The sequence below is a fragment of the Ambystoma mexicanum genome, chromosome 8 (genome assembly GCF_040938575.1).
Source record: "Ambystoma mexicanum isolate Mex_15411 chromosome 8, UKY_AmexF1_1, whole genome shotgun sequence".
NCBI lineage: Eukaryota > Metazoa > Chordata > Amphibia > Caudata > Ambystomatidae > Ambystoma > Ambystoma mexicanum.
In genome coordinates, this window is record NC_090929.1 from 530731083 (window position 1) to 530754790 (window position 23708).

The window sequence follows — 23708 nt, forward strand, 5'->3', positions numbered from 1 at the left end:
ACTGCTAGGCCTGCTTCTCAAACCATTGCAAGGCCATTCTGAAAATGTTAAAAAGTTGATGTTTGATTTTCACACAAAAGCTGAATTGCCAGCCATGCAAATATTATTTTAAAAACAGAGTCAAATGCAGCTCACTCTGTCAGTACTCTCTGCGGTGGTCCTCGCTTCTGTGACAATTGTCAAGGTCTTGTTTGTTTTCGAGGGGTAATGAATTTGTTGTCTAATGAGCTATATGACAAGGACAGATTAATTATTTAGACAGCAAAACGAATGTTTAATGTGTCACACTGTTTCAATGGCGTGCGATTACATTTGAATTAAGAGGACGCGGACGCATGTAATTTAGTCTGCTTTTAATTTCGCTCTTTGCAATGGGGCTGTGCCTTGTTTTCTGTCTGAACGCCTCCGAAGCGCTTTCAGATGGCGAATCGTTCAGGAGAACTGCCGTTTTTACAGCCCGGCCAATATTTCAGCACACCCCCTTCTTCTATGAGTGTGACAATCAACGTTGATGCAGTGGCTGGATTCTGAGACTTTTTTTTAAAAAAATGCTGCACAATTTTAAATATCTAAATGTCTGATTGCCGAGCTAACATATTTAAATCAGCGCTTCAAGTGCAAAAGGGGCCGTGCGAAGGGAGTTCAGCGTTTCCATCAAATGTTTCCATTAAATATTGTCACACTGTGTGGGTCATTTTGTTCTCCAAGGAACAAAGGCCCCCATCCAAGGCAATTCGCGCAATTAAGTCACATTTCAGCAGACTGCACGGCAAGGTGGGGGATATTATAAGGGAAAGACACTTTCTGATTATTCATGGCGCCATGTGTGCTGCTGTTCGCTTTGCAAGACGATGTTGTGTTCGGGGGGATCTCGCTGCATTCTTTGGCTTTTGCGTTTTTTTTTTAAGGGAGCAATTTAGAATCCTGAAGTACTGATTTTGGGGAGACAATGTGCAGGCAGACAAAGCAAAGCACCAACAATTGGGATACTATAAGGAATGCAAATATATGTTTATTTAGAAATAAAAGGGGGTCGTCGATGGCATAAAAGGATGCGGGGCACACAATTCATACACATTATTGTTTATTCGGAAATTAAGATGATCAAAAATATCACGCTGGTGGTGGCATGGTTTATAAAATTCATGCAACAGCATTGCTTCTTTAGCATAAAAAGGGTTCCACTATCGCAAAAAGCGTAGCGGTCCATAAATTCGATGGAAAATGTGTTTATATAGAAATGGACAGCTGTGCAAGAAAAGGAAACGAGACAAGCTGTTGCCTCAACACTATGGCAGTGGCAGCCCGCAGGCCTTTGACAATGGGGATGGGGGATCAATCATTGGCAAAGCTCGGTGTCCTTTCCGTGTTATTCTGTCAGCTTCCCCTGCGAGCCACATGGGCCTAAAACAAGAAAAGAAAAAGACACAATTGCATACCGGGGAAATGTGCGTGTGATGGAGCGTGTGAAGCACGCACCCGCACGGTGGAGGCGGATTGTTGGAAGCTAAGAAAATGCTCCATGAACTCTCCTCAGAGGGATCTGCAACCTGCGTCTCCAAATAACACGACTTCTCTTAGTCTAGAGCTGCTTGGCGGAGATCTAAAAGAAACACATCTACACCATGGGCGTCCTTTAGGGGTTGCCAGGGGTCATAACTGCGACCCCTGAGGTCTCCCTTTCTACCCCCATGGTCTCCCTTGCTACCTCTTTTTAAAAAAAATTGAGGTTCATGGGTGGTGGCCAGCAGCATGTGGCTCTTTGTTTCTGAAGTGGCGGGTTTTCTGATAGCTATAGCTGGTAGGATAGCTCAGTGGATTGAGCGCTGGCTGCTGTAGTGTGTGTGTGTGGTGCAGGTTGTAGGTTCGACTTCCAGCAAAGTCAACTCAGCTTTTCATCCAGCTGAAGTTGGTAAATGAGTACCAACCTAGGTTTGGTGATATTGTATGTATACTTGTTCTATATGAAGCGCTTAAGCATAAGTGATGTCTAATAAATAACACATCATTATCGTTTGGCCTTGGACATCTCCTTGCATTCACAGTGATTCGGTAATATGGGCCTATACGCACTGATATTAACGATACATATGGTGATCCATTCTTGTATGAAATGTATATCACTTTACAGTGATATCGTGACCATACTTTTCGTAGTGTACTTAGAAACAATGCTATGTGATACCACTGCCTGTTTTGCCGAGGGGTGAAAGGTCGTGTTCCATCACTTCCCGTGATGTCACTTTGGGGTGGGGTCAAATGACGTATCAGAAGTCAAAGGTCGTGTGATGTCACTACCACAGGCATTTTATGCATTTTGGTGAAATGACGTCCCTGATATACACATGAGCAGATGGACTTCAGTTGAAATGGAAGTCTGTATTCTCTTGCTTCATATTAGCACAAAATAAAAAGAATGTGGCTTCGGCTTACCATCATGGTCTATTAGCGTTACAAAATGTAGGTTAGAGTGTGTGTGTGTGTACACTGTTTGATGAAGTCTACACGTTATGAATGGCAACATTACACCGTTCCAAACACAACAAAGGCCATCCCAATACTAACTAAATCTTGACGCACACTACAGCACTATATAGAAAATAGACAGTGGACCTAGGCATAAATGAGGCTAGAGAGTGTATTTTTCGAAATCATTTTTTTATAACATCACAGTAAATACATTCTTCTTTTTATATTAACACACAATTTAAATGTTATTTGTTCATAATATACCATAAATTCCAACACATCAGCCTCTCCTCTTCCAAACATTCACACATACCTTAAATATCTCATCTCTTTCAAAGAAAACATGAAGCCTAAATAATCATACAAGAACATGAAACAATCCAATCAATGTCAGTATTGTACTTTTGTATATGAATGTACATCTGTTGTTCAAAGAATAGCTATAATTGCTTTCTCTCAGATCTACATATGTTTCGGTCGTATTCGGACCACACTTGGTCCCCTGTTTTTCTTACCTTCCTCAGGATCTGGGAGCCCCGACTCAGGGTTCCCAATTTAAATGAAAGGATGATGTCTTCAGGGTTATATCTCTAAAATAAACAAAGAAAACATAACTATCAGTCTCTAACCTCTTCATTATATTGCAACACAATTCACTTGTGCGTATCCGTCTATTTGATGGTACTCATCTACACTCACTTCTAACCGGAAGCGTGTCAGTGGTAGTGCTGATGCTGGAAATAAATCTCCCAGGTCACTGCTGTTAATTGCAGGCACCTAGAAACATAGTATTTACAAGAGGATGTATAAGTATCCAAAACCTTGTCTCTATACATAGTAGCTTCAAAATCATGTGTCCCAAGCTGTTCATATCACTTACATGGAGCGTTTCTTCATTGTGAGCAACTAGATCGACTGCCTTAGTTCAACTTCACTTGCAGTGAGTTACTCAAACGTTGTCTTCCCAATTCACATCCACTAGGGAAAAATCAAAGGAGCCACCAATCACATATTTGTTACAGAAAAACTGCAACACCAAATGTATTCCTCCCAGTTGCGGAGCATGAACAAATTGTAAAGAATTTCACTTTTCACTCACCCTCTATGTAGCTGTTTATCATGTGCAGGTGTAAGGCAAACATGATACCGTATCGTTCCAACCTTCAGAGCACTCTAAAAAATGTAGAGAGGTCAATTTGGGCACAACTCCTCCATCTACTTTTTGACCATCCATTTCTCATAGAGGACATGGGGAAATGCAATTTTTAAAGTTGTTCCAATGCACTTATTAAAATGCTTTGACTTATTTAATATTCGAGACGTATGCGGGTGCTACATAGCTCTGCCCACATGTGACATCTTTCCATTTAGCATGCCGTCAATTTATAAATAATGGTTCCCGCAATGGACCGCTGTGTTTGACAACTTCACTGCCTGCTGCCCAAAAAGGGGATGCGTGTCCGTATAGATGCATGGAATCTCATCTATACATAGCGTGTACTTGATACCTCTCATCACATCTTGATTCAATATTCCAGCCGGGAGAGAGCTCCTCACTTCAGGGGTGGCGTCGCACTTTTCACTCTTCCTTTCTCGACAACGACTCCGCTCTGATCTTACACATGCAGTGCATGCGCAGATTAGACTAGTGTAGGGCGTGGCCTCACCCTCGTAGTGAGAATATAGCAATAATAGAAAGAGGGCTCACTATTTACCTTCCTATGGGCAACCAGTATCTATGCATATACCTGACATTCAGGTTAGAAAGATATTATAGCATACAATACACCACAGGTCAATCAAATGGACAGGACATGACCCAGAATGTCAATATTACATGTCATCCAGATGTAAAATAAATGTGGTGTAGGGAGCCACATCTATATCTCGATGCCTATCAATTTAGTTTACACCTAACTCACATATTCCAAACGGGTCCATCTAAAGAAGGATACAAAACCCGATAAACCAATACTCAGTGTCACCTCGAGATATTTTTGGGTGCTGATAAATACATCTCATTTGGCCACCAGTGTACTCCCTTTTAGGATTATGATGGTTAGATATGTATCATCTTATTCCATTCAGTGGAGACATTCAGGCCCTGCTTAACACTGTTCAGAAAATAAATCCACCTTTGTTCTGCACGGTGAAGTATAGCAGACATATCACTGCCTCTCATAGGTTTTTTGAACGCTTGTAAAACAAACCACCTAATATCACCATCCGAGTGTCCTTTTAACATGAAATATGAATGAAACAAATATGTGATTGGTGACCACGTGTGAGTAACTCACTGCAAGCGAAGTTGAACTAAGGCAGTCAATCTAGTCACCCACAACGAAGAAAGGCTCCATGTAAGTGATATGAACAGCATGGGACACATGATTTTGTTTGAAGCTACTATGTATAGAGACAAGGTTCAGGATGCTTATACATCCTCTTGTGAATACTATATTTCTAGGTGCCTGTAATTAACAACAGTGACCTGGGGGATTTATTTCCAGCATCAACACTCTCCAGCATCGACACTACCACTGACACGCTTCTGGTTAGAGGTGAGTGTAGATCAGTACCATCAAATAGATGGATACACACAAGTGAATTCTGTCACGATATAGTGAAGAGGTTAGAGACTGATAGTTATGTTTTGTTGTTTATTTTAGCGTTATATCTCTGAAGACATAATTCTTTCATTTAAAGTGGGAACCCTGAGTCGGGTCTCCCAGATCCTGAGGAAGGTAGGAAAAACACAGGGCCAAGTGTGGTCCGAATACGACCGAAACATATGTAGATCTGAGAGAAAGCAATTATAGCTAGTCTTTGATTAACAGATGTACATTCATGTACATGAGAACAATACTGACATTGATGGGATTGTTTCATGTTCTTGTATGATTATTTAGGCTTCATGTTTTCTTTGAATGAGAGGAGATATTTATGGTATGTGTGAAAGTTTGGAAGAGGAGAGGCTGATGTGAATGAATTTATGGTATATTATGAACAATTAAAATTTAAATTGTGTGTTAATATAAAAAGAAGAATTTATTTACTGTGATTTTATAAACATTGTAATTTTTAAAAATACACTCTCTAGCCTCATTTATGCCTAGGTCCACAGTCTATTTTCTGTATAATACTTTAACTGGAGGACCTATGGTATTTACAGGTACCCTTCTATTTATCCTCACACTTCAGCACTACATTCTATCTGACTTAATTTAAATCAAGGACTGATGGAACCTACTTAATATTTAAAGCTAGCATTTGCAAAGTACGGGTGTTGGGCGAGTTAAGTCTAATTTGTTGCTCCACTATTACGTTTAAAAAAAAAAAAAGTATTATTTTTGTTTCATGAGCATATACATGTATTAGTGTACATGTTTCTGAGTGAGAGAATGAATATGTCCCAAAGTTGCTGATGTGTGCGAGTGTGTTTGCATGTGTGTGTGGCAATGTTGAGTCTGTCTATGTGTCTGTGTGGTGTATCTTCCGATGATTTGGGTGTGCATCAATGATAGGTGCTAAACATTTGTGCCTTTGTGCATTTGTGCTTGTGTTTGTGTTTCTGGTTATGTGTCAAAGATGTGCATGCATGTTTGAGTTCACATGTTCATTTATAAGAAGTAGTGTATGATTCAGATGTCAGTATGCGTGATCAGTGGCAGCTGCTGAATTTTTGAACTGGTGGGGCGTAATTGTGTGTGGCTAATATGGTGAGCACCCTAGCGTAGTGTGGGAGACCAAAACAAAAGAGGGAGGTTCTGGGTGTTCTACCCCCAAATTTCTTTTTAAAATAATTAGTTAAAAAGGTACATTTTACAGCACTTTCTGTGAAACATTGTTTAAAAAGCCACAAAGTGTCTAATCAGTTTTGTATGGTAGCACATAAAAAAAAACAAAAGATGCAATTTACCAACAGTGCCCAGGACCATTTCCCAATGCATTTTCATTATGCCTCTGCCCACAATGTATGCAAGTATATAAAATATTCTTATGCTGGCTGTGCCCACATGTGTCCATGCATGATGCACCAATATGTTAGTATTACCATATAAGGACCCCTGGGCAGTAAAACATGCCATGCCACAGAAAGAAAGTCTATCCAGCTGGCTAGACAGGCCTACAATGGTTGTATGCCAGTGACAACACTTTTCATGTTTGCTTTACCCTTGATGTACAGTTAAGACACACAGTAACCCTACATCAAGGGTAAAGCAGATACAGGTGTTATTGTGTGGCTAAACCGGCCTACATTCAATGTAGAACAGTCTAACCAAGTAACAACCAGATCTGTCAACTGACCTGTGAGTCGCGGGAATGACCCACAAAATGAAATAGCAAACCCTTGTGGCTGCATACGTGTCACAAAACCCATGAACAAGGCATGCTTAGAAAAACAGTCATCACTTATTAAAGTGATTACCTTTTTACGGTTTCATGTGTTAATATCCCTGCAAAAATATTGCCATATAAAAATATTGCCATATTTTTGCAGCGATATTAAGGCATGGAACCTGCGGGGGACACCCCGCAACCCCTGCATTATTTTTAATGGAGCGGGGGACACCCCCGCAACCCCTGCTCCCAAAAACCCCACACATTATCCCCCCCAAAAATAACACCTATGGCTGTTCCAGAAGACCATATATACAGCGATATTTTTGGTGGGGATAATATGTAGTGATACCCTTTTTACATGCAAAGCAAACCTTTTGTCTCCGTGCAATGGCTTTACTGAGGTCTGCGTCTGCCAGTGACAGAGCTTTGACCCCCTGTGATCTCCTAAAGTTGGCAGATTTCTCAGTCAGAAGTGTATGGCCTTGCTGTCAGATCTCCAAAACAAATCAATTTAAGGACTTGAAAGTCACACACACACATGTTATTGGTGGATCTGAGTTGAAAAAAAGCTAAATTCTGAAAGTAAATGATGCACTGATATACAAGTGTTTACAATCGGGTTAATTGTAATTGCAGATAATTGTGTTTGCCCCATCACTACATATATTCATTAGTGATGTTTCAATTTGTGAAGAAAATCACTGTTAGCAAACACACATTCCCAAAACAATTTTGCCCAAGATCACAAGGCACCGCAGTGACCCATTACTTCTTATTGCCTATTAAATTGTAATTGAAAAGTACAATGTGCTGCACACTTTAGCTAAGTGATGCAAAAAGATGGCACGTCTGTCTTCAAACTAATCACATCTAATTGTCAGCTCTATTAGGGCAAACACACTTATCTACGCTATTAAACACTATTACAAAAAGGTACATGTAAAATTATGCAGATTTGCCCAGCATATTTTATTTTTGGCCAGAAGCACCCAATTTCAGCGAAACTGAAATAGGGTGCTGCCACCATTCCAGCTCGGTCACCGGCCACTATTCTGTCGCAAACAAAAACAAAAAAGGGATGCATTTCCACTTGTGCCAGAGCCCTACCTTAGAACACTTGGGTTTCAGACTGGCCGCAATGGAGTGGCAGAATCAATTAAGCCAAAGAAGACACTGGAAGGACAAAATACCACCCCAACAACTTGAGTTTGAAAACTTTCAGTACTCGTTAAAGCTGTGGTTGATGTACAACTTGTGTTTATTGCCTGATGCTGTATTATGCTACTAACCACAATTCAGGCATCCACAGCAACTGCAGCAACTACTATTTGACAATGAGCCTTGCAAACGTTCCAATGCACCTTCCTCTCCTCCTCTCACATTTGGCCCGTGGCTCTGTGGAAAGTTAATTGATGGTGCTTTTTCCCTCAAATACCACAGACCATGGCAGACCCTTTTTCAAAAGGAGGTAGTGCTATATGCCGACTGACAGTGTTTAGCACCACAACAACCACCACCTCTCGAATCATTTTCTTTTGGCAAATCAAATATGTTATCTTTCCAAAAATTATCCAATTGCTTGTCTTATGTGAATGTGACTGTTCAAACAAGCTGGCCGAGCGCAAATTCCTCCTCCTCTCTACTGCGCACAGTGTGTTCAATCGGGTGGAGTGTTCTGTTACACAGCCAATTGTAACAATATATTTAGAGACAACCCTTATGTATCATTTGTCTGATTCAGTCTAGCCCTGTCTATGACTCATATAGAGCAAAATAGACACCCTCCCCCTGTGCCACCAATAAGTCAAGAACCACGCTGGGGTACAGACAAAATATATATGTATTGAATAATATATCCAATGAATATTTGCACCAAATGAATCGACACACCACCTTCTCTGTAGCAGAAAGCAGAGCTTCAATACAAAAACTCACTTTTGAGGATTGCACTTGTGGGTCTCGTGTACATGGAATACAGGTCAGGTCCAACCCCCCTGTACCACAAAAAAAATGTCAAAATTAAACAGTAGCATGGAACATTACAAAACCATGACCTTGGCAATCCTATTCTGTAGTTGGATTTTAATCACTGCACCATTGTTCATTTGTGTGAAACACTTTCTCTCATGCAGTGCGCTTGACTTATAATGTCCCTCCGCACATGTCAAACTAGCAATGCGAAAGCACATCAAACATTGAAAAAGTGTGAGTTTATCGCACATGGAACCTTTTCCTCCCTCACCCTAAAGCAATACAAAATCTCACTCTGTCATATTCATTTTCTCACTCTCAGGAGAGAGTGTGTATTTCAATTAGTAGCTTCACTTTATTTCATTTAGTAGATCACTTCTCTGCTGCAGCATCAAAAACTCTGACATTCAGTGTACATCTATCACCACTCTGCTTTAAGACCAGGTCTGAGCAATGGTGAATCATTCAGGAATTTTGTTTTCAGACGAGGACACCCCTTCCCTTGAGGGAGTTCTGGGGTTAGGAGCAAGAAATATAAATACTCGATTATTGAAAATTACTATAACTTTAATAAGCTCTAGGAAAGAAGACAAATTTTAACTCCCGCAATCCCCCACACATTGCATTTAATGACTATATGGGAGTTAATACAATTATTATTCCGTCAAATCTGATATGGGTCTACTCCCTCAAGTCCCCCCCACTAATTAAGAGGAAACTATTAAATCAAACTGATCCCTAACACACTTCTTCTATTGGACAATTACTTACATTACTTACATTGGATCTCTGGGTTTGCTGCTCAGGAAAGACATCAACATTACTGGGACCTCTCTCGGGGAACACAGTGATCTGGTCAGATCTGTCAGGCATAGCCACCAGCATTCATCCCCCTATTTAGCTCTTCCTGCAGAGATCCCAGAATCTGTCTCTGTTTCCATGGTCTCCTTCAGCAATCTCATAAGCAGGTCCAACCCAGGAAGTGTCAGGAAGTCCCCCATGCACTGTTAAATCTCCATCAATCGTTCCACCCAGATGATTGCAGGCAGCTCGCTCTTCATTTCCCAGGCAGATCCTTGATTTCTATTGTGCGACACCATATAAACCAATAATCACACCCAAATAAATGTCTAAATTATCATCTGCCAGTTTATTGGCTATTCCTTTTCTTTGATCAACTATTCTCCATCCTCTTTTTGCAGGGCTCGTCGCTCTGTTCTGATTGGCCCCTTCAGTTTACCAATGACAAATTTCAGTCCACCCACTTGCATTTACTTTTTTCACATTTTAATTTTTGCACTGAAAATGTCTCCACAACATGAAAACTTTCTGTAATTTCTAAATAAACCTATAAACCTAACTAAATATATATATATATATATATATATATTTTCAGTGAAAAAACTTTGTTAAAGGGACGTTATGGTTAAGTTGCGCTACTAAAAACCTATGAAATTCAGTGAAAAAACTTTGTTAAAGGGACGTTATGGTTCAAAGTAAAACCGAAAAACCCCTGAAATTTGGCAGTTATGGTAAGATAAGCAACCGTAACTCGCGCCGCCACCGTGCACTGCTAACATTAACACCCAGGACATCAAACATGACATCACAAATGTCATTGATGACATCACTGATGCCATCACATGGCTGGCTCTCCCTTTTTTTCCTTTCCTGACATATCTAGGCCACATGATTTTCTTCAGTAACAGTCAGGAACTAAAAATTGTAAATTACTATATTCGTAGACTTATCCTTCAAGTATGTTCTTAGAATAATTCCCTTATGGTCCAGTCATATAATATGAAACATATACATAGGAGAAGTCACAACCTTGAAAGACAGCAATCCTTTTTGTGCATTAAAATTATCAGTAGATTTATCAGTACTTTCTGATACTTTTGATGTTTTTTTATTACTGTACTTTCCTTGTATATGCTCATATTTTTATATGTTGTACTCACACTATTTTCCTTAGGGTCCAGACACATCATGTGATATATATGGATAGGGTAATTAACAGCTTTGAAACAGAGCAATAATTTCTCTCCATAAAGGTAATCAGTTAGGTTATGAACACTTTCTGCTACTATTGCTGTTTCTTTTTCCTACTTCAATTCCCTTGTATATATTCATATTTGTATGTGGTGTTGTCTCTTTGTGATTTGTGTATAATAATGCAATTATGTAGTAAGTGGGTTTTATTACCTACTTATCACAAGTTTCACTGTACGCAAAACTCTAATATGAAAACAGTTATCATTTCAATATTCAACATGGCAAGCTTATGAATATTGCACCTCCAACATGTATGCTACACAGAATGCCTATGTTTCTACATGAGTACCTTAGTATACTGGATTGAAGTTAATAATAGAATGCTATTTATATCAAAGCATAGCTTAATGCACTGATTAGCACTTGATATTTATTCCAATAATCTTTGACAATTGTTTTATTAACATTACACTAAGAATCCCTTGTACAGACTTTTCATGAAAGGTAAATGCACATGTGATGTCATCAGTGATGTCATCAATGACATTTGTGATGTCATCTTTGATGTCCTGGGTGTTAGTGTTAGCAGTGCACGGTGGCGGCGTGAGTTATGGTTGCTTATCTTACCATAACTGCCGAATTTCAGGGGTTTTTCGGTTTTACTTTGAACCATAACGTCCCTTTAACAAAGTTTTTTCACTGAATTTCATAGGTTTTTAGTAGCGCAACTTAACCATAACGTCCCTTTAACAAAGTTTTTTTTACTGAATTTCATAGCATTTTAGTAGCGCAACCCAATCATAACGTCCCTTTAACAAAGTTTTTTCACTGAATTTCATAGGTTTTTAGTAGCACAACTTAACCATAATATCCCTGACTTCATATACATGTAACATAGAACATACTAACCCCCTCGTAGTGATTTTCTTGTCCGCGGACTACCGCCACATCCGCGGACACATCGAAAATCTGAGCGTGGTGAATGTAAATTTAAATATTGTGCCCCATTTCCCCTTTGAAGTTGGCTCTGAAAAGAGCCGTTGTTTTTTTTTTTTACAGAGGCTTGACAGCTACCTGTTATTTTGTATTTTTTTTCTTGTTTTTTTTTCTTACTTTACTCCTAAAATCTTTACATAACCTTCTCCAAAGCAACCCTTACATTCCAAAATAGAAAGGCATTCCCGTAAAAGATAAAGAAATGCCATCTTCTTTAAAATTAACAGCATTACTGGCATCAATATTCTCATTGTTACAGAAGAACATACCAGCTCTAAGCATGAAGGCACACATGCCTCGGTTGATGACACACCTAGCAATGTTTTGCTGAGGACAAAAAACTGAACTATTGTCCCATATTGCCCTAGGTAGTAATCCAGAAAAAATGACTTTTGCATTTGGAAGGATCTTCATTACGGCTTGAACCAAGCCTTCCAAATCAGCCAACAAAGTAGGGGCACTGACGTTGCCCAAATGGAAAGCACCATAGTGCAAAACTACCACATGCGGACTGTTTATCGTGGCCATATCCTCACAAATTTGTACAATTCCCTGTACATCGCAATCAGGCACAGTGCTCCACACCACCTCCACTCCTTTCACATCAAAGTTCTTTGCAACATGCCTTCATTCAGCGTACTGCTGTAAACCATGCACAAACATATCTCCGAGCACCAACACCCTGACTTTCTCCACTTCTGCCATCTTCACCACACACAGTCTCTTTCAACACAAATCCACAACCTCGACATCTGATTGGCTGATCCGTACAGTCTTCTTTCCATGTTGGATTTCCTGGAAAAACCTGAATGTAGCACGCCCTGTCCACGAACAGCTGCAGTGTCCGCGGACGGCGTCCACTTTACTCTCTGTGCCATTCCCTCATTGCATACAGCTAAGCAATCACACAATACAAATAATGTCCTCAGAACACCCCATTTTGTGAATTTTCGAACATTTCAGGACAATTATCATTTCATTATTCAACATATTAACATTACAAATATTATACTTTCATCTTGTACTCTGCACACAATGCTATGTTTCTCCATTAGTAGCTCAGTATACTAGATAGAATCCCATAATACAATGCTATTTATATCAATGCATCGTTCAAAGCACTAATAACGGTATGATATTTATTGTAATATCCTTGACACTTTTTTCGCAACATTATAATAAAAATCCCTGGTACACAAATTCCATGAAAAGTACATACACATGTGATGTCATCAGTGATTTCATCAATGACATTTGCTATGTCATCTTTGATGTCCTGGGTGTTAGTCTTAGCAGTCCACGGTGGTGGCGCGAGTTATTTTTCACAGCTTACCATAACTTGCGATTTTCAGGGGTCTTTTGGCTGTACTTAAAACCATAACGTCCTTTAAACAAACTTTTTTTAATATCACGCAAAAAATATACAAACATGGCGTGCAAAAACCAACTTCTACATATGGCTTTACACAGAATGTTGCAAAGTAAGAATTTATACTCTTTCACAGTGAAGGTCAGCTGCTTCCATTTTTTTCTCGGGCCCCGGAGAGGCTCACGAAGCGGACTATAAGGTTGTATTGTGTTTTGACCTTGACAGACTGAGATTGTGATGAAAGACTTCTCTTGAAGGAGTGTTGCTAAAACGTAAGAGAAGATAAGGATGAAATTTATGAAACGAAACCACTTTTATATATTATATCACTATGCGAAAGATCGTTGGCACACGCAGAGTCGTATTTTGGGACTGCACCACTCGTAGACAATGGAAATTGCAATTGTACTGTAAGTAACCCTTTAGATTATTTTATACCAAATATAATTACAATAGCGTAGCATTAAAGACCGCTCAAGTTGAATCTGTTCGTTGAAAGTGGCATAATGTTTTCTACCGTGCACTATCACGGCCGAATTGATCCCCTGTTGTTTAGAGGGTTCTGAAAAAGGCAGACGACACAGGGTGGGTTAATACAAATAATTTAACCGGTCTATAGGCGGTGAAGCGCTCTACTCGCTGTGCCACTTCACTGTAGCCTGTCAAATGGCACAGCGAGTACAACGCTCGCTTTGACATCCGTGCACAGCTTGCTAACGCAAGTTCGAATCCCGGCAACGCCAAACTCAGCCTTTCATCCTTCCGTGGTCGATAAATGAGCACCACACACCGTGGTTAATAATAAGCACCGCTTAGATACCTCACGGTTCTTAGTGCTATATGAATGGGAAAATATTATTATTTTATTATTAACATACTCCGTTGCACTGTCTTCGATAGCAAATAGTTTCACGCCCTAATAAATAAAATGATGATTTTTAATGAAGATCGGCTGGTGAGACTAATTTATGTTTTTAAAACAGGCATGTGGCCCCATTTTGCCTATGTCACGATTTACAGACTCCAGCGGATGGGGCCTTCAACTGCCAGGTGCAGGTCCAAATATGCAACTTCATAACCCTCACCATTTTATGGGACAATCGCCAAGGACCAATATGCCCTTACGCAGTACTAGCGGCTACAAACAACATACCAACCAATAGGGTGGTCTAATGGCTCGTTTTTGGAGCAACCTTCCGATTATCAGAGCGACCATTTACTGCTTTTATCATAAACCAACAGCCTATCTACTGCAAAGGAACAACGCGTGGCTCCAAATAAACTTTTGCTGATCGACAGCAGAGACAATAGTAAATCGCTGAATATTCACTAAACATTTCATGTGAAATAAATGTACTTTACCAAATGTACAATCCTGCAGTTTACTTTTAAACCACAGTTTCATATTCCGAATTGTGGCGTGCTGTGTTGTGACATAATATGTGTTGTCTTCCGGGTTCTGTGTAAAGTCACTTACGACTGGAGAGGACTGGGCGCGTTTGATGACGCACCCTGTAACGTCACGGAGAGAGGCGGGGAATATGAATGCTTTGATAATATCAGGCTTAGGGGCGGGAGATATGATTTAGTGTCGCAAAAGCAAGTCAGCCAGGTCAATAGCGCCAGTCATAGGATTATCACATAATGTCGGCGCACACCAGCCGGATTTATCGTTTCTTTAGTGGACAAAAAGTCGGTTGACGCCCATAAGAAATTGTACTATTAGCAGACAAAAGGAGTGGTCTTAAAACACTTTCACCCTGACAACGAACAATACAAACAACGTTCTTAAAACACCCCCATTTGGTGTAATTGCAACCATTTCGGGACACCGCAAGTGTTCTTAGAACACATTCAACTAGACAGATTACAATACAGACAGCGTCCTGAGGACACCCCAAGTTTGTGTATTTACGAACAATTAAGTACACCGCGAGTGTTCATAGCTAATTTTTACCTTCCTTGCGAACAAAAATGACACATACTCCGTCCTCTAAACACCCCACCATTTAGTTTATTTACGAAATGTCAAAACAGCCGTGTTCTCCGTGGACAAATCGAACGCAACAAAAACGTCTAGCACATAAAAAAACAAAACATTGAACCTATCTCATACTCCCCCACCCTCCCCAAACACTCTTACACACCAACACAGGGCACTAAATACAATTTTTTATCCATGTTTCACAGTGCTGTATGCGGTCGACGGCAAATACAAGATGGCTGGCGCCACAGAAAATCTGACGCGCTCCACGCCCCTCGCCGTCCAATCAGCGAACACGTCACATGTCCGCGGACATGACGCAAGGCCATGGGCCAATCGGGGTGCTGTCCGCGGAGCGAACAGGGAAGTCCGTCTGCGAAGCGAACACAGATATCACTAATTTTTTTGCCTGACATTTTGGTCATTTTTTAAAAACCTACTGGATGGATTTACACCAAATTTGCAAAAGCATGCTTTTGGGACTAGGCCGCCGCTCCTGCCGCAAATTTGGTGTAAATCTGTCCAGCGGTTCAGGCTGTAGCCGTGCGCAAAGTTTTTTCCCATTCAGTCTATGGGAAAAAAAAAAGTTTTGGGGCCCCCCTATAACTTTCTCCCCGCTGGACGAATCCTCACCAAACTTTGCAAATACATTCAGAGTGGGCCATATACTTTTTTTGGAAAGTTTGGTGAGGATTCGTCCAGGGGGAGCGAAGATATAAGCCGCCCAATAAGTGCTCTTCCTATGGAAACAACAACTTAACCATAACTACATGGCTGCTACCGCAAAGTTTGGTGAGTATTCGTCCAGGGGGGGCAAAGTTATAGGGGGGATCCCAAAACTTTTTTTTCCCATAGACATAATGGGGAAAAACTTTGCTCACGCCTACAGCCCAAACCGCTGGACAGATTTACACCAAATATGCGGCAGGGGTGGCGGCTTGGTCCCGAAAGCGTGCTTTGCTTTATTTGGTGTAAATCCGTCCAGTAGTTTTTAAGAAAATGACAAAAATGTAAGTGAAAAAAATTAGTGATATCTGTGTTCACTTCGCGGACACACTTCCCTGTTCGCTCCGCGGACAGGAAGGTGATTGGGCAAGCAGCTTGCGTGATGTCCGCGGACATGTCACGTGCTCTCTCATTGGATGCGGTGAAAGCGTGCAGTGCGTCTGGCTTCAGAGACGCCCGCCATCTTTGTTCCTCGCATGAGAGGCTTTGTATCCCGCCTGCACAGTAAGTCCCCCACCCCCGCTCATTCCTGTGTCTGTCTCCTGTTCCTCCCACTCCCCCCCGCTCATGCCCCGTGTGTCCTTCTTGTCACCCGCACTCATGTTCCGTGTCTTCACAAGGTGGCCAGCGGAGGGTCGAGGAGTGGGATCTGCCGCCTGCACACGAACGCCGTGTGTCTTTCTCCCATCCGCCCACCCCCGCTCATGTCTGTGTGTCTTTCTCCCTCCCGCCCACCCCCTGCTCATGTCCGTGTGGCTTTCTCCCTCCCACCCACCCCCCGCTCATGTCTGTGTGTGTTTCTCCCTCCCGCCCACCCCCCGCTCATGTCTGTGTGTCTTTCTCCCTCTCGCCCACCCGCCGCTCATGTCCGTGTGTCTTTCTCCCTCCCGCTCATGTCCGTGTGTCTTTCTTGCTCCCGCCCACCCCCCGCTCATGACCCGTTTGTGCCCCGCTCGTCTCTCCCAACCGCCCACCCCCCGCTCATGTCCGTGTGTCTTTCTCCCTCCCGACCACCCCCCGCTCATGTCCGTGTGTCTTTCTCCCTCCCGCCTACCCCCCGCTCATGTCTGTGTGTCTTTCTCCCTCCCGCCCACCCCCGCTCATGTCCGTGTGTCTTTCTCCCTCCCGCTCACCCCCGTGCATGCCCAGCTCATGCCCCGCTCGTGTCGCGCTCGTCTCGACCACCCGCCCACCCCACTCATGCCCGTGTGTCTTTCTCCCTCCCACCAACCCCCCGCTCATGTCCGTGTGTCTTTCTCCCTCCCGCCCACCCCCCGCTCATGCCCTGCTCATGCCCCGCTCGTGCCCCGCTCGTCTCTCCCACCCCTGCTCATGCCCCGCTCAAGCCCCGCTCGTGCCCCACTCGTCTCGCCCACCCGCCCACCCCTCGCTCATGCCCCGTGTGTCTCTCCCACCACCCGTGTGTCTCTCCCACCCCCGCTCATGTCCATGTGTCTTTCTCCCTCCCGCTCATGTCCGTGTGTCTTTCATTTCCCTCCCGCCCACCCCCCGCTCATGTCCGTGTGTCTTTCTTCCTCCCGCCCACCCCCTGCTCATGCCCCGCTCGTGCCCCGCTCGTCTCTCCCTCCCGCCCACCCCCCGCTCATGTCTGTGTGTCTCTCCCACCCCCCGTGTGTCTCTCCAACCCCCCGCTCATGTCCGTGTGTCTTTCTCCCTCCCGCCCACCCCCCGCTCATGCCCCACTCGTGCCCTGCTCGTCTCTCCCACCCGCCCACCCCCCGCTCATGTCCGTGTGTCTTTCTCCCTCCCGCCCAGCCCCCGCTCATGCCCCACTCGTGCCCCGCTCGTCTCTCCCACCCGCCCACCCCCTGCTCATGTCCGTGTGTCTCTCCCACCCCCCGTGTGTCTCTCCCACCCCCCGCTCATGTCCGTGTGTCTTTTTCCCTCCCGCCCACCCCCGCTCATGTCTGTGTATCTTTCTTCCTGCCACCCACCCCCGCCCATCCCCCGCTCACGCCCTGTGTGTCTCTCCCACCCCCCGTGTGTCTCCCCACCCCCGCTCATGTCGGTGTGTCTCTCCACTCCCACCCACCCCCCGCTCATGTCTGTGTGTCTCTTCCCACCCGCCGCCCCCGCTCATGCCCCGTGTGTCTCTTTCCCTCCCCTCTGCCCCCGCTCTTGCTCCATGTGTCCCTCTCCCTCCCCCACCCCCCACTCATGCCCCGTGTGTCTCTCTCCCCTTCCCCCCACCCCCTGCTCATGCCCCGTGTGTCTCGTTCCCTCCCCCCACCCCTGCTCATGCCCCGTGTGTCTCTCCCACCCCCAGTGTGTCTCTTCCACCCCCCGCTCATGTCCGTGTGTCTCTCCCCTCCCGCCCACCCCCCGCTCATGTCCGTGTGTCTCTCCCCACCCGCCACCCCCGCTCATGTCCGTGTGTCTCTCCCCTCCCGCCCACCCCCAGCTCATGTCCGTGTGTCTCTCCCCACCCGCCGCCCCCGCCCATGCCCCTTGTGTCTCTTTCCCTCCCTCCACCCCCGCTCATGCCCCGTGTGTCTCTCCCCCTCCCGCCCACCCCCCGCTCATGCCCCGTGTGCCTCTCTCCCTCCCCACCTCCCCCGCTCATGCCCCGTGTGTCTCTCTCCCTCCCCCACACCCCCGCTCATGCCCCGTGTATCTCTCTCCCTACCCCCCACCCTCGCTCTTGCCCCATGTGTCTCTCTCCCTACCTCCCACCCCCGCTCTTGCCCTGTGTGTCTTTCCCCCTCCCGCCCACCCCCGCTCTTGCCCCATGTCTCTTTCGCCCTCCCGCCCACCCCTGCTCTTGCCCCATGTCTCTTTCCCCCTCCCGCACACCCCCGCTCTTGCCCCATTTCTCTTTCCCCCTCCCGCCCACCCCCGCTCTTGCCCCGTGTCTCTTTCCCCCTCCCGCCCACCCCCGCTCTTTCCCACTCCCGCCCACCCCCGCTTTTGCCCTGTGTCTCTTTCCCCCTCCCACCCATCCCTGCTCTTGCCCCGTGTCTCTTTCCCCATCCTGCCCACCCCTGCTCTTGCCCCGTGTCTCTTTCCCCCTCCCGCCCACCCCCGCTCTTGCCCCATGTCTCTTTCCCCCTCCCGCCCATCCCCGCTCTTGCCCCATGTCTCTTTCCCCCTCCCGCCCACCCCCGCTCTTGCCCTGTGTCTCTTTCCCCCTCCCGCCCAGCCCCGCTCTTGCCCCGTGTGTCTCTCCCCCTCCTGCCCACCCCCTGCTCATGTCCCATGTGTCTCTCCCCCTCCCGCTCATGCCCCGTGTGTCTCTCTGCCTCCCCCCCACCCCCCGCTCATGCCCAGTGTGTCTCTCCCCTCCCACCCACCCCCCGCTCATGTCTGTGTGTCTCTTCCCACCCGCCGCCCCCGCTCATGCCCCGTGTGTCTCTTTCCCTCCCCTCTGCCCCCGCTCTTGCCACATTTGGCTCTCTCCCTCCCCCCACCCCCCGCTCATGCCCCGTGTGTCTCTCTCCCCTGCCCACCACCATCTGCTCATGCCCCGTGTGTCTCGCTCCCTCCCCCCACCCCTGCTCAAGCCCCGTGTGTCTCTCCCACCCCCAGTGTGTCTCTTCCACCCCCCGCTCATGTCCGTGTGTCTCTCCCCTCCCGCCCACCCCCCGCTCATGTCCGTGTGTCTCTCCCCACCCGCCACCCCCGCTCATGTCCGTGTGTCTCTCCCCTCCCGCCCACCCCAGCTCATGTCCGTGTGTCTCTCCCCACCCGCCGCCCCCGCCCATGCCCCTTGTGTCTCTTTCCCTCCCTCCACCACCGCTCATGCCCCGTGTGTCTCTCCCCCTCCCGCCCACCCCCCGCTCATGCCCCGTGTGACTCTCTCCCTCCCCACCACCCCCGCCCATGCCGCGTGTGTCATTCTCCCTCCCCCACGCCCCCACTCATGCCCCGTGTATCTCTCTCCCTACCCCCCACCCCCGCTCTTGCCCCATGTGTCTCTCTCCCTACCCCCCACCCCCGCTCTTGCCCTGTGTGTCTTTTCCCCTCCCGCCCACCCCCGCTCTTGCCCCATGTCTCTTCCCCCTCCCGCCCACCCCCGCTCTTGCCCCGTGTCTCTTTCCCCCTCCCGCACACCCCCGCTCTTGCCCCGTGTCTCTTTCCCCCTCCCGCCCACCCCCGCTCTTGCCCCGTGTCTCTTTCCCCCTCCCGCCCACCCCCGCTCTTTCCCACTCCCGCCCACCCCCGCTTTTGCCCTGTGTCTCTTTCCCCGTGTGTCTTTCTCCCCTTCCCCCCACCCCCCGCTCATACCCCATGTGTCTCTCTCCCTCCCCCCACCCCCAATCATGCCCCGTGTCTCTCTCCCTCCCGCCCACCCCCCGCTCAAGCCCCGTGTGTCTCTCTCCCTCCTGCCCACCCCCCGCTCATGCCCCATATGTCTTTCTCCCTCCCCCCACCCCCCGCTCATGCCCTGTGTGTCTCTCTCCCTCCTCAAACCCTTGCTCATGCCCCGTGTGTCTCTCTCCCCTTCCCCTCACTCCCTGCTCATGCCCCGTGTCTGTCTCCTGTTCTCCCCACCCCCCGCTCATGCCCCGTGTCTGTGTCCTGTTTCCCCCACACCCACTCATGCCCCGTGTGTCTCTCCCACCTCCGTGTGTCTCTCCTACCCCCCGCTCATGTCCGTGTGTCTCTCCCCACCCCCTGTGTGTCTCTCCCACCCCCGCTCATGTCCGTGTCTCTTCCCCCTCCCGCCCACCCCCGCTCTTTCCCCCTCCCGCCCACCCCCGCTCTTGCCCAGTGTCTCTTTCTCCCTCCCGCCCACCCCCGCTCTTGCCCCATGTCACTTTCCCCCTCCCGCCCACCTCTGCTCTTGCCCCGTGTCTCTTTCCCCTTTCCGCCTACCCCCGCTCTTGCCCCGTGTCTCTTTCCCCCTCCCGCCCACCCCCGCTCTTGCGCCGTGTGTCTCTCCCCCTCCCGCCCACCCCCCGCTCATGCCCCGTGTGACTCTCTCCCTCCCCACCACCCCCGCCCATGCCGCGTGTGTCACTCTCCCTCCCCCACACCCCTGCTCATGCCCCGTGTATCTCTCTCCGTACCCCCCACCCCCGCTCTTGCCCCATGTGTCTCTCTCCCTACCCCCCACCCCCGCTCTTGCCCTGTGTGTCTTTCCCCCTCCCGCCCACCCCCGCTCTTGCCCCATGTCTCTTCCCCCTCCCGCCTACCCCCGCTCTTGCCCCGTGTCTCTTTCCCCCTCCCGCACACCCCCGCTCTTGCCCCGTGTCTCTTTCCCCCTCCCGCCCACCCCAGCTCTTGCCCCGTGTCTCTTTCCCCCTCCCGTCCACCCCCGCTCTTTCCCACTCCCGCCCACCCCCGCTTTTGCCCTGTGTCTCTTTCCCCCTACCACCCACCCCTGCTCTTGCCCCGTGTCTCTTTCCCCCTCCTGCCCACCCCCGCTCATTTCCCATGTGTCTCTCCCCCTCCCGCTCATGCCCCGTGTGTCTCTCTGCCTCCCCCCACACCCAGCTCATGCCCCGTGTGTCTTTCTCCCCTTCCCCCCACCCCCCGCTCATACCCCATGTGTCTCTCTCCCTCCCCCCACCCCCAATCATGCCCCGTGTCTCTCTCCCTCCCGCCCACCCCCCGCTCATGCCCCGTGTGTCTCTCTCCCTCCTGCCCACCCCCCGCTCATGCCCCATATGTCTCTCTCCCTCCCCCCACCCCCCGCTCATGCCCTGTGTGTCTCTCTCCCTCCTCCAACCCCTGCTCATGCCCCGTGTGTCTCTCTCCCCTTCCCCTCACTCCCTGCTCATGCCCCGTGTCTGTCTTCTGTTCCCCCCGCTCATGCCCCGTGTCTGTCTCCTGTTCTCCCCACCCCCCGCTCATGCCCCATATCTGTCTCCTGTTCCCCTGATGTGCCGTGTCTGTCTCCTGTTGGCCCCACGCCCCCCGCTCATGCCCTGTGTCTGTCTCCTGTTCTCCCCACCCCCCGCTCATGCCCCGTGTCTGTGTCCTGTTTCCCCCACCCCCACTCATGCCCCGTGTGTCTCTCCCACCTCCGTGTGTCTCTCCTACCCCCCGCTCATGTCCGTGTGTCTCTCCCCACCCCCTGTGTGTCTCTACCACCCCCGCTCATGTCCGTGTCTCTTTCCCCCTCCCGCCCACCCCCGCTCTTTCCCCCTCCCGCCCACCCCCGCTCTTGCCCAGTGTCTCTTTCTCCCTCCCGCCCACCCCCGCTCTTGCCCCATGTCACTTTCCCCCTCCCGCCCACCTCCGCTCTTGCCCCGTGTCTCTTTCCCTTTTCCGCCTACCCCCGCTCTTGCCCCGTGTCTCTTTCCCCCTCCCGCCCACCCCCGCTCTTGCCCCGTGTCTCTTTCCCCCTCCTGCCCCCCGCTCTTGCCCCGTGTCTCTTTCCCCCTCCCGCCCACCCCCGCTCTTTCCCCCTCCCGCCCACCCCTGCTCTTGCCCCGTGTCTCTTTCCCCCTCCCGCCCACCCCTGCTCATGCCCCGTGTGTCTTTCCCTCCCCCCACCCCAGCTCATTCCCCGTGTGTCTCTCCCGCTCCCACCCCCCGCTCATGCCCTGTGTGTCTCTCTCCCTCCCCCCACCCCCGCTCATGCCCCGTGTGTCTCTCTCCCTCCCCTCCACCCCCGCTCATGCCCCGTGTCTCTCTCCCCTTCCCCCCACCCCCCCGCTCGTGCCTCGTGTGTCTCTCTCCCTACCCTCTACCCCCGCTCTTGCCCCATGTGTCTCTATCCCTACCCTCCACCCCCGCTCTTGCCCTGTGTCTCTTTCCCCCTCCTGCCCACCCCCGCTCTTGCCCTGTGTCTCTTTCCCCCTCCCACCCACCCCCGCACTTGCCCCATGTCTCTTTCCCCCTCCCACCCACCCCCACTCTTGCCCTGTGTCTCTTTCCCCTCCCGCCCCCCCACTCTTGCCCCGTGTATCTTTCACCCTCCCACCCACCCCCGCTCTTTCTCCCTTCCGCCTACCCCTGCTCTTGCACCGTGTCTCTTTCCCCCTCCCGCCCACCCCCGCTCTTGCCCCATGTCACTTTCCCCCTCCCACCCACCCCCGCTCTTTCCCCGTGTCTCTTTCCCCCTCCCGCCCACCCCACTCTTTCCCCCTCCCGCCCACCCTCGCTCTTGCCCCATGTCTCTTTCCCCCTCCCGCCCACCCCCGTTCTTGCCCCGTGTCTCTTTCCCCCTCCCGCCCACCCCCGCTCTTTCCCCCTCCCGCTCACCCCCGCTCTTGCCCCGTGTCTCTTTCCCCCTCCCACCCACCCCCGCTCTTGCCCCGTGTCTCTTTCCCCCTTCTGCCCACCCCTGCTCTTGCCCCATGTCTCTTTCCCCCTCCCGCCCACCCCCGCTCTTGCCCCGTGTCTCTTTCCCCCTCCCGCCCACCCCCGCTCTTTCCCCTTCCCGCCCACCCCTGCTCTTGCCCCGTGTCTCTTCCCCCTCCCACCCACCCCCACTCTTTCCCTCTCCCGCCCACCCCCGCTCTTGCCCCGTGTCTCTTTCCCCCTCCCGCCCACCCCTGCTCTTGCCCCATATCTCTTCCCCCTCCCGCCCACCCCCGCTCTTGCCCCGTGTCTCTTTCCCGCTCCCGCCCACCCCCACTCTTGCCCCGTGTCTCTTTCCACCTCCCGCCCACCCCTGCTCTTGCCCCGTGTCTCTTTCCCCCTCCCGCCCACCCCCACTCTTCCCCGTGTCTCTTCCCCCTCCCGCCCACCCCCGCTCTTGCCTCGTGTATTTCCCCCTCCCGCCCACCCCCGCTCTTGCCCCATGTCTTTTCCCCTCCTGCCCACCCCTGCTCATGCCCCGTGTGTCTCTCCCCCTCCCGCCCACCCCCGCTCATGTCCCATCTGTCTCTCCTCCTCCCGCTCAAGCCCCATGTGTCTCTCTCCCTGCCCCCCACCCCCCGCTCA